This window comes from Alosa pseudoharengus, unplaced genomic scaffold (assembly GCF_046254945.1).
Source record: "Alosa pseudoharengus isolate Yale_2024_CS ecotype anadromous, Long Island Sound unplaced genomic scaffold, YU_APseudo_1.1 YU_APseudo_1.1_scf_3, whole genome shotgun sequence".
NCBI classification, from domain to species: Eukaryota; Metazoa; Chordata; class Actinopteri; order Clupeiformes; family Clupeidae; genus Alosa; species Alosa pseudoharengus.
Genome location: NW_027468718.1, coordinates 32,495,734 through 32,503,952, shown reverse-complemented (window position 1 = coordinate 32,503,952; position 8,219 = coordinate 32,495,734). Strand labels below are relative to the sequence as shown.

The 8,219-nt window shown below is 42.0% G+C and overlaps 1 long non-coding RNA gene across 1 annotated transcript; it reads left to right on the top strand.

The window, feature by feature from the left end:
• Window positions 1–1,743: 1,743 nt before the first annotated feature.
• LOC143100905 (uncharacterized) lies at window positions 1,744–3,094 on the top strand. Its single transcript, XR_012981967.1, has 3 exons — window positions 1,744–1,830; window positions 2,714–2,790; window positions 3,053–3,094. It is a non-coding gene; the product is annotated as an uncharacterized LOC143100905 (long non-coding RNA).
• The last annotated feature ends 5,125 nt before the right edge of the window (window positions 3,095–8,219 follow it).

Below are 8,219 nucleotides of genomic sequence, written 5' to 3'. Positions count from 1 at the left end.
GTTTACATGGTGACAATTGTTGACAACTATACACTTACAACTGATAAAACAGATATAATATCACTAAATCAGTGATTTATTACATTGGTAGGAAGTTAATGTAATAACTTTTTTAACTTCCCACCAACGTAATAACTTCCTGCAAACGTAATAATTATTACATTGGTGGGAAATTATTTTATTACGTTGGCACTATTATTACGTTTAAAATGTGCAGATTTTGTGCAGATTTTTATTACGCTGGTGGTTTATTACATTGGTGGGAAGTTATTACGTGGGTGGGTGTTACAATCCAGTGAAATTGCTGCCCTGACAACGCTATGTCATGGCTTTGGTACTGTAGTCATTCCCCCCAAGATGTAACTGTCATTGACATCTAAGACTTACAGTAAGCCCCTATACAAGACCGATTTCATTGAACTACAACTTGTCATTTTTCATTGAAATAGAGCTACAGTAAATACCTTTTGTACTATTTTCTTCACCAAATAGGCAATACACTACTTTCTCTAAATGTGTTTTAGATCCATACTTTCAAATAGCAACACATAACAGACATGATATCTCTTATGGATCTCTTATCCACCTGTGAATATATGTTTTCCTTTTGTCTAGCACAGGGAAACCAATAGACTTTGAATGGTCTTTGAATGACATCTGTGTTAACCTTTTTGCAAAAGGGTGTGAGAAATGAGTGAACCCAATGAAAATGTGTCAGCACATTTGCAAAAGATGACTTCTTCTGTGCAAAGAAGGTGTTAATGAAGGCCAAGTGGATCCCAGTTTCTTTAAGCAGGTCAAAACAATCGAGAAAAACTGTAACAGCTGTTCTTTGGTATTGACTTAAGTTGTGACTGTTGAACCAGGCTATGTATGCCATGGGCTCTGTATTCTCTCAGAGTAACTCTACTTTCTGCAGTAGTGGGAATGCTGGGGTGGCCAATTTTGCATTTCTTTTGTGTGGCTACATGTCAATCTGTACAGTATCTCAGTGCAGTAGAGACAGCTTGTTTGTGTGTGTGTGTGTGTGTGTTGTCTGTCCTGTGGCAAAGTCTGATTATTACATTTCATTTTGATGATTTTTTTTTTTTTTGTGCCTGCCTTCGCCTGGAAGCTTGGCAAGGCAAGCTTGTGATGCCTGTCTGCCCTTCTTGTGCCTCTGTCTGTCTGTGTTTGTCTCTCTGTCCTGTGGCCAAAAAAAGACGTGCGCTGACACCCTGCTGAGATGAATGAGTGAGTGGGTAAATGACGCTTGGAGGGAGGATGCCAAAGTGGCGTTGGATGTCCTGCCCTCACCGCTCTCATCTGCCAGCCCAGCTGTCTGGCCGCCCCCACCCCTTATGTGATCTTCCTCCAGTCCAGTGGACCCAACAGTCACTGCATTCACTCCCGTCTGATGCAAAAAGAGGAGCCTCTGGCCTTGAGGCAACTTAGTTGTTGAGTGTCACTTTTTTCCCTTGCTAAGCAAATGCTTTCAAGTTTTTTGGCTGGAGAGCGCTTGTCTGCTCTTCTCTCCTCAGCCTGTTTTCAGTGTATGTTGTTGGTTTTTTTTAGTTGCTTGACTGATTTCTGGAGAGAGGCGAGATGTAATATATACAGGAATTGGACCTGGAAAGACGCCAGGTATTAAAGAACGCCATGAAATGCAAACAAACTTTGACTTGTGAACGTGTCCCAGACAGCTTGTGTGTGTGTGTGTGTGTGTGTGTGTGTGTGTGTGTGCGCGTGCGTGTGTGTGTGTGTTGTGGAGGAAGATGTTACTGAGAAAGAGGAGGCCAGTCAGTCCAACTGGTCAGTGTCCTTTGCTGTCCAATGCTGTCGCACTCACAGGTAAGACTGGTCTTCTTGGTTTTTAACACTTAAGTTCTCTATCTCTACAAGCAAGGGGCACTAATTTAAAGGCAAGCAAAGTGCAAAGTCTATAAACAAGCAATTTAACTATAGCTCTCTTATGGCAACAGGGCTGTACAGTGCGACATATATGTCGCACATGCTACAAAAAAATTACTTTGTGCGATGGATGATTTACCAATGTAGCACTGGTGCGATACAGTTTTGCTTATGGCAATACAATGCATGCGTGTGAGACTGACAGGGAGGCTACAGCAATTACCTTCTACTGCAGGGTTCCCGCGGGTCCTTAAAAAGTCTTAAAAAGTTCTTTATCTCTACAAACAAGGGGCACTAATTTAAAGGCAAGCAAAGTGCAAAGTCTATAAACAAGCAATTTAACTATAGCTCTCTTACGGCACGGCAAGTAAGCTTTAGATAGACTAAGACTTTGCAATTTGCCCATCATTGAAATTAGGACCCAAAGTCTTTTTTCATCTCTGTTGTCAGCTGCTTTATTGGCATGTTTTCATGGCATCTGTTGATTGAGCAGAAAGGAATTTCCAGTCTTTTGCTCTACTTGCAGTTGCAAAAGGCCATTGACATGCCCAGATTCTCTCACATTCTCTTCTGAAGTGAAATTGCTTGCATGTCCTTGCATGTTTCTGTGTATCTGATGTATTGCCGTTATGGCTGGTGTCTCGCTATGTACCACCTAAACCATGTCCTGCTGATGCAAAAATACTTTTACATTGCCAGATTTTCATATTATGATCTTTTGCAGTAAACAATTGCACTTGTAGCCCTTACTGTACATATTTCTGTGTGTTTGAAGTGTGATGCAATCATATCTGGTGTCTTAATGTCCCTTTCGTTTCTGCAGACACTATAACACCATGTCTCATCTCTGTAACCTCCTGGTTGCCTGCATGTTATTGATTGGACCTGTCTTTTTATCAGGTATTTTCAATGTCTGTGTGTTTGTTTTAGCTTTCAAACAGGTGCATCGATTCTTAAAAGTGTGTGTGTGTGATTTGAAGTATTCATAAGAGCATGTGTGTCTCTTCGCTTTTCTGTAGTCTCCTTTATCCCTTTATCCTCTCTCTCTCTCTCTCTCTCTCTTTCTCCTCCCTGCTTGAGTGTCCCTCCCTGCATCTCTGTCCATCCCGTTTTAACCCATCCTCTTTCTTCTCCCCCCCCCCCCTCCCTCCCCTCTCCTCAGGAGTAGAGGAAATGACTGCCTCAGAGGAGCAGAAAGGTGAGCGTGGCCCGCTGCGTGTGATCCACGCCAGCACTTTGAAGTGCAACTGGCGCTGTTTTTGGCCCCATAGATGTGGCTGCCCAGTCTGGAGGGGGCTGGGTGAGGGTTTTACCCCGTGGTGCCTGAGCTGAGGATGAGATGGGGAGGATGGTGGCTATGGGGGGTGGGGTGTGTGTGTGTGGTGGTGGTGGGGGGGGGGGGGGCAAGCAGGGAGAGCGGTGGAGGAGGTGGTGTTTAGAAGATGTAAAAGTGAGTCAATGGCAAATGGAAAATCCTCCCTCTGGCTTTTTAGCCACAGGCCTTTTGCTCGTGGTGGTGACAGAGTAATGGGATGGCCTTCAGATACATCAAGGACACGGCCACACTAATGGCATTCGGCAGTGTAACAGCTAAATCGCTAAACCCAGTGTCTCTGTCCATTTAGACGTGCATTTCAGCTTTGTTTTACGCTGGTATCCATCGCCAGAAAATGGGCTTGTGGTAGAAATGTTGTGCATGGTTGTGCATGGTTTTATTTTCAGTGCTGTTCCAATGACTTGAATCAAGTCCTGTGCAAGGTAATGTGTTACTATAGCAACATTAGTGATAAGACCATACTGTATACTGAATAGAAGAAAAGACAGAAATAATGGCAGAAGTCCTGAAATGACTATTATGCAAAATGATGATAATGATATTTAACAAAATAATCCTTTTAAATTTGTAAGTGTATGAAATGAAAATGCACATAGATGGAATTTATGGTATGGAAAAATGTGAAGGTTGACACATTCTGTTGCCCAGGAGATAATGAATCTTGTTGAAATGGTCAGGCTAAACAAAAGGCAACACGAGTCACATATCTGTCAACTTTCATTCCATCAGTGGTGAAATGTAACGAAGTACAAATACTTCGTTACTGTACTTAAGTAAATTTTCCACGTATTTGTACTTTACTTAAGTAGAATTTATAGTGCATACTTTTGACTTTTACTTCGTTACATTTTACAGCAATTATCTGTACTTTTACTCCGCTACATTTCTACAACACCATCGTTCCTTTTTACCATACATTTTATGATCAGATTTTTTTTCTCTTTGACAAACACGTTTGTTTTACCAGATGGCGGGGTTGCTAGGCTATAAGATTCTGGAGCGCTACGTGCCCAGCTTCTAAATCTTTGAAACATAAGCTTCTAGTCTAGACCAGGCAAAGCGTGAGCTTGTAGCCATCTGCATTTGGTAGGCTATATTCACCAGACCCATGGCTACACTGGACATGCAACTGTGTTCTGTGCCTTTCTCTCTGTTATCTGCAGCGTTAGGCCAACAGGGCCTCCACTAGGGAGGCCCTGTTGGCCTAACAGATCACCCTAGTAGCAGGGACGGATTAAACAAATATGGGCCCCTGTGCACAATATCAAAAAAGCCCCCCCCCCCCTCCCCCTGACCGCGACGCGCGCGGGCACGTTTGCGCATGCGCGTGCAAGTGACGTGTAGCCAGCGCTTCTCTCTTTCCTGCAGGGCTCGAATTATCTTTTTGTCTTTAAGGGGGTCTCTCTATCTCATAAAAAGTTGGCACACCCCGCGCATAGCCTAACAAGGCGATACAATGAAATAGCCTAGACGCAAGTGGCGCTTTTGCGCAGTACAGTATATGCGCACGGTAGGCCTAGGCTTTACCTTGACACACGCACACAACAGACATAGATTTTTCATAGAAATTGATTACTTTTAATTAGTTTCAACATATTATTGATTGTAATAGTCCATATCTCATTTCAATTTCACAATACAAAGAAATAGACTAAACGATTTAGTTTGTGCCATTCTGAATTTCACAACGTAACTCATTTAAACCAGACCACCGTCTCAGATAGGCTATCCTCAGTGTCAAACACAATAATGCATAGTGTAACTTATACACAGGGGAAAAAGCACTAACTGGCAGAAATGAATAAAGCCAGCCAAACTATGTTCTAGTAGGCTAATGTGTTAATGTGTTGAGAGTAATGAGTTTGCACTGAGATATTGTCGGGTAGTGATTGAATATTCCGACATCAGAGATTGCTAACAGGTGTTTCAAAATAGCTGGGAACTTTCCGGAGCTCTGAATGGCAGAGGATAGCTAGATCATCAGACAACACAATCATTGTAGGCTGCATTATGGGCCATAATGTATGGCTTTGTCAATCAACATAGAATAGGTGAAGCGCAAGTTCAACAGCAAACAGGACTTTTCAGCACGTATCAAACCACGTAGGCTAGCCCAATGAACGCCTATGCAAATAGACAAAACACTCACATCAAAGCCGGGTGACTTCTTCAGATTTGCGAGTGCTGTCAAATCGATACGGTTTGCTCATATAGTCTAGTGGTGTGGTGGTGAAGTGTCATGCTGCGTTCAAGAGCGTAGTGTAGGTCCCGTAGTAGCCTATATTTTAATTTAACGTCTTTAATGGTAAGAGATCGCACAGGGATGGATAATGAGCGGTTGTTTAAGATTAAATTACAATGCCAGACATCTTCAGATATGAGAGACCCCCTCAGATTTTTGACTTTGTTGCTTTCATGGGAGCCAGTCCTGGGAGCTCGGCTACCTCTGGCTCCCACGTAATTCGAGCCCTGCTTTGCTGGCGCTGTGCAGGCTGGTGCACAATTGCACACAATGAAAATGTAGTACATTATGTCATATGTTGGACCGGACACAGTTGTCATATCTGACGGACCGGTAGCAGGGATGTTGATAGTATTTTGTGAGAGGTGGTGCTGATCATATTACGGGGGGTTCAGGGGTGTCTCCCCCTGGAAAATTTCGAAATTCTGGCTGTTAAATATACCCTTTTAACGCAGTTTGGAAGGGGCATACAAACTTTAACAGAGCAAGCAGGACCCGTTTTCTGTCTGACTCAGGTGACGTGAACATTGGCTACCTGCATGATAAGGTTTTCATTTAACTGCTGCTTGACACTACCTTGCATGGAGACATATTTCACGTTAACAGTGGAGATGTTAGCAAAACTATAGCGTTTGGTAAATGGAAATGCAGATCATCTCCATAATTAATTTCTTTGCGCAACAGCCCACATTATGCGCTCACTCCAGCGAGACGAGTAAAATAAGTGTAGGCCTATCTGTCATCGACATCGCCATAGGCTATTTGCTACGATTTAAGCCTACAACAAGTCGCGATTTATTAGGCTATCCAATCGCTATGCTGTTTTCATGAGCATTGCAGGAATCCACTTCATTCACCTACCCACGAGTGGGTCAGTTTCAATTTCGCAAACACGCATTGAATGAGCACTTATAGCCTACCACTTCAACCTAATGTTATGCCTCTATATTTTATGAATTAAGAAGTATTTATTGATCAGTAAAACATTTAGTTTATTTTTCTTTCGGTGTGCGGTTTCATAACACCATTCAGATGTGCTGCAAATTAACAGACAGAAGCACCGGGCATAATCTAGCCTAAATTCATGGCAATTTTTTTTTTAATCCGAGGGCCCCCATTGGCTGAGGGCCCCTGTGCACATGCACACTTGGCACAAGCCATGATCCGTCCCTGCCTAGTAGATAACCAGAATTACAGTCTCTAGAATTGTAGGTCAGAATGTAAACTGGGCCACAGATGGTAAGCACAATTGCATTAGCTTAAAACTATCTACACAGTAAAATTGACAGAGTTGTTTTCGACTCTAATAGAGTCGATTCTGACTCTGTCATAGAGACCCATTGGTCCCACCCCACAGAGAGTAAATTTGACTCTTCTCCTAGAGCACATTTTTCAGAGTTAAATTTACTCTATAGAGAGTTGGAAAATCACCAAGATAAACTCCACAGGGAGTAAAGAAAAATCTACTCTATAAGCCAACAACTCTTTCCAGAGTCATCTTAACTCTTAATGGGGTAATCTTAGTTTACCTCTATTCAGAGTTTATTCCCAGCTACTCTTGCTAGTCACCATTTTGCTTGTCTTTATTTACCCTTTATCAAGTTCTACAAAATCTGAAGGACATACAGACAAATTATTGAAAAAATATTTATTACAAAATATTAAGTTAATGTATCAATATACAATATAAAAAGTTTCAATTTTTTTTTTTCCTTTTGTAAATGCATGTACAACACATTTGGCATCAAATGGAACAAAGCCACTAGAACATAATATCAAGTTGTTGTTAGTGATACATTAGCTTACATACCAATTTTACTCACTCTACAGTCTGTACTGAAACATTGTAGCATCACCAACATGTTTAAGTCCACACATTCTAACAGTGAAGCTACACCAGGCGCGTAACTGAAGCGTTACGTTCGCATAGCGTCTGCTGCAACAATTAGCTGCCACTATAATCAATGGAGGTAGCTACAACAGACGTGATAGCGGCGCGTCCGTTCGAAAAAAATAGACCATTCATTTAAAATGAATGTTACACGTCGCGAACGGAACGCTTCAGTTATGCGCCTGGTGCAGCTCATACCTAAGGCATGATCCAATGGATGGGGCCTAGAAGAGATTTTCAAGATGACTTAAAGTAGGATTCATTTCCTCAACACTTTGCTTATCACTCAACAAAACTGAATAGTTTCCTTAACCTGTATCTCATGTACAGCAGAATGCATAACAGGAACCACTGTATCAAAATCTACCGCCAAATCATTACTTCTGTGTTCACTACAGTTATTTTCCAAAACATGAACATTATTAACGCTATACTCATGTAACCTTTCCAAATGTTTTCTAAAAGCCAGAAAATGTCCCTGAAACACCCAGTCTCACCACACTTTAACCTGAGTGTTCTACCGGGACACAGCCCATGTGGTGATTCTGCTACCTGGATCCTTTTTTGTAGTTCGATGCTGGAGGAAGAAAGACCTTTACTCTGTTTAATAGTCTTCTCTTTGAACATAGTTGACCACCTCTCAAGAAGGTTCGCTGAAATCTCACCAAACAGTAACACAGTCTTGCTCTATCTGATCCATTACATCCACGAATCGAGAGAATGTTGCAAGCATATGAGGTGATTGAGGGTCATGGACCATTTTTTCTGACGATAATCAAACGTTCACCTTCAGCCGCACAACTTCTTCATCAGAAGAATGCTTCATTAGAGATACCGCCTCTCTCAGCTGTTCTTCATTC